Genomic DNA, 4,391 nt, shown 5'->3' with positions numbered 1-4,391 from the left:
AATTCTTAATATAATTTTCCTAATAATAATAATAATAATAATCCATAACTCTTAATATAAGTTTGTAACTAAATTTTCCTATTAAATCTGTTTATAAAGGTAATTATAAATATAGAATTGAGAAATTCCTATGATATTTTATTTAATTGATATTATTCCTAATATATTTTATCTAAAAGGCTTCCTTCCTTTTTTATAACATTGTTCCATATGTTAATCCGTTTAATATGCTAATCTATATAGGTAATTACCATATACTATTTACCATCTAAATAACCCATTGTAATTACACTATATTTAACATCTAAATTTATTATGGTCATTAAACATAGAGATTTCATTCTTACGATAATTTTATATATTTTTACTTCAGATAATATTAATTACCTGTGCATTTCATTTGATTACTTTTGAATAAAATCTTAAAAATTATGACAACTAATGAATTAATATTGTTGTTCGTAATATAAATTTTATCAAATCAGTTAACGAAATTGATAATACACATATTACATCCATANTTCATTCTTACGATAATTTTATATATTTTTACTTCAGATAATATTAATTACCTGTGCATTTCATTTGATTACTTTTGAATAAAATCTTAAAAATTATGACAACTAATGAATTAATATTGTTGTTCATAATATAAATTTTATCAAATCAGTTAACGAAATTGATAATACACATATTACATCCATAATTAGAGGTGATTAACAAAATTATGATAATTATTTCAATTCACGTATTATTATGCTAATTCACATATTATTACGTCCATACAATTATGTAAATTATTTCAATTCACAGATTATTACACATATAAAATTATGCTAATGGTTACTTTGGAATAAAATCTTAATAATTATGATCATTGAGAAATTAGTTCAAACATTATACTTTTATTAAACGGTTTTTTATACTTGCCGTAATTTTATAATCAATTAAAGAAATTAATGGTACACATATTACGGACATAATTAAAGAAAATTAAACATACACATATTACGTCCATAATTAAACGAAATTAAAATATACATTATTTTTTAATAATAATATATACTCCTTAATTACCATACTTATTCATAATACATGGACGTCATAATTAGCATAATATTAATCTATACTATATATAAAAACATAAGAATAGTAAAGGCATATTTTAAATTTTAAACAATAGTAAAGGTAAATTAAAAATAGAATGAAAATATTTCAATAATAATATTCTACATCATTAATTAAAAATAGAACAGAAATTAGGTAAAAATATCAGTGGATCTATTATTCTAATTGACTAATTAACTGAAAATAAAAAAAAAATCGACTAAAAATGAATCTGATGTTACTAATTGATTGAATATATAAAAGGAAATGAATATTAATAATTGACTGTAAATAAAAAAAATATCCATAATTAACTAAAATGAAAAAGGAAATGGTCATATCATTGCAATTTAATTAAAAAAGGAAAACATTCTACATCATAAATAATAAAGGCATATTATAAACAATATTAAAGATAAATTATAAAAGGAACGGAAATTAAAAATGAAACGGAAATATTTCAATAATAATATTCTACATCATCAATTAAAAATGGAACGAAAATTAGGTAAATATTACTACGTAATTCTTTTCATTTTTCCTAGATAAGGTTTCCTGATATTAATTTACACATAACAATCGGCACTAATAATTAAAAAAAAAAATTAAAAAAATAGAAGAACTACCGGAGACGTCTGTTTTTTTTTTTTTAAATTTTATTATTATTATTATTATTTAATTATTTTAATTAAAATTATTTAAAAAGTTTATTTTAAAATTAGTAACCACCATGTCATCACAATTGTAGGTAAACATGTCAATTTGGACTTCTTCTTTTTTTTGAAAACATGTCAATTTGTACTTAATTGCATGAGTTTATATAGTTCAGGAATCCAATTGCATTCTTTTTGAGTTCGATGGCCTAATTGCAGTTTTGTGTGTAGTTCAGTGGTTTATTTGACCATTATTCCGAGAAAAATGATATTACTAATTGATTTAAAATATAAAAAGATCNTTGTAACTAAATTTTCCTATTAAATCTGTTTATAAAGGTAATTATAAATATAGAATTGAGAAATTCCTATGATATTTTATTTAATTGATATTATTCCTAATATATTTTATCTAAAAGGCTTCCTTCCTTTTTTATAACATTGTTCCATATGTTAATCCGTTTAATATGCTAATCTATATAGGTAATTACCATATACTATTTACCATCTAAATAACCCATTGTAATTACACTATATTTAACATCTAAATTTATTATGGTCATTAAACATAGAGATTTCATTCTTACGATAATTTTATATATTTTTACTTCAGATAATATTAATTACCTGTGCATTTCATTTGATTACTTTTGAATAAAATCTTAAAAATTATGACAACTAATGAATTAATATTGTTGTTCATAATATAAATTTTATCAAATCAGTTAACGAAATTGATAATACACATATTACATCCATAATTAGAGGTGATTAACAAAATTATGATAATTATTTCAATTCACGTATTATTATGCTAATTCACATATTATTACGTCCATACAATTATGTAAATTATTTCAATTCACAGATTATTACACATATAAAATTATGCTAATGGTTACTTTGGAATAAAATCTTAATAATTATGATCATTGAGAAATTAGTTCAAACATTATACTTTTATTAAACGGTTTTTTATACTTGCCGTAATTTTATAATCAATTAAAGAAATTAATGGTACACATATTACGGACATAATTAAAGAAAATTAAACATACACATATTACGTCCATAATTAAACGAAATTAAAATATACATTATTTTTTAATAATAATATATACTCCTTAATTACCATACTTATTCATAATACATGGACGTCATAATTAGCATAATATTAATCTATACTATATATAAAAACATAAGAATAGTAAAGGCATATTTTAAATTTTAAACAATAGTAAAGGTAAATTAAAAATAGAATGAAAATATTTCAATAATAATATTCTACATCATTAATTAAAAATAGAACAGAAATTAGGTAAAAATATCAGTGGATCTATTATTCTAATTGACTAATTAACTGAAAATAAAAAAAAAATCGACTAAAAATGAATCTGATGTTACTAATTGATTGAATATATAAAAGGAAATGAATATTAATAATTGACTGTAAATAAAAAAAATATCCATAATTAACTAAAATGAAAAAGGAAATGGTCATATCATTGCAATTTAATTAAAAAAGGAAAACATTCTACATCATAAATAATAAAGGCATATTATAAACAATATTAAAGATAAATTATAAAAGGAACGGAAATTAAAAATGAAACGGAAATATTTCAATAATAATATTCTACATCATCAATTAAAAATGGAACGAAAATTAGGTAAATATTACTACGTAATTCTTTTCATTTTTCCTAGATAAGGTTTCCTGATATTAATTTACACATAACAATCGGCACTAATAATTAAAAAAAAAAATTAAAAAAATAGAAGAACTACCGGAGACGTCTGTTTTTTTTTTTTTAAATTTTATTATTATTATTATTATTTAATTATTTTAATTAAAATTATTTAAAAAGTTTATTTTAAAATTAGTAACCACCATGTCATCACAATTGTAGGTAAACATGTCAATTTGGACTTCTTCTTTTTTTTGAAAACATGTCAATTTGTACTTAATTGCATGAGTTTATATAGTTCAGGAATCCAATTGCATTCTTTTTGAGTTCGATGGCCTAATTGCAGTTTTGTGTGTAGTTCAGTGGTTTATTTGACCATTATTCCGAGAAAAATGATATTACTAATAATATAAAAAGATCGTAATCTATATTCTATACTATATATAAACTAATAAAAGTAAAATCCTCCTATTTCATTCCCCGCCTAAACTTTTGTAGTCAATTAATGAAATATTTTATTGGTCAAATAATTAATAAAGCTTATTTGTTAAGAAAATGTAAAATAGAAATTAACTAATATCTATAAATTGATAATATGTATACTCACGTATCAACACTATTAATAAAAGTAAAATCATTTATCGGGAAAAGAAAAGGATATTACTAATTGACTGAAAATTATTTAAAAACTTTAATAGTTAATTATACTTTCCTTTTGAAAACTCTAAGTTATTTAAACTTTAAAAAAATTAATTGAACATGGGTTGTTAGATTTTTATAATAATCAAAATTAATTCATTCAATATGGAGGAGGAAGATAAAACTAAATGCAATATGGGGAAATGAATATACTTAAAGTATAAAAGTATAATTACACATATATTAGTGTAATTGACTAATAATAATTGCCTAATAATTATTATGATAATTAAGTTAAGCATTG

The sequence above is a fragment of the Ipomoea triloba genome, chromosome 9 (assembly GCF_003576645.1).
Source record: "Ipomoea triloba cultivar NCNSP0323 chromosome 9, ASM357664v1".
Taxonomy (NCBI): Eukaryota; Viridiplantae; Streptophyta; class Magnoliopsida; order Solanales; family Convolvulaceae; genus Ipomoea; species Ipomoea triloba.
Note: the sequence above shows the minus strand (reverse complement) of the source record.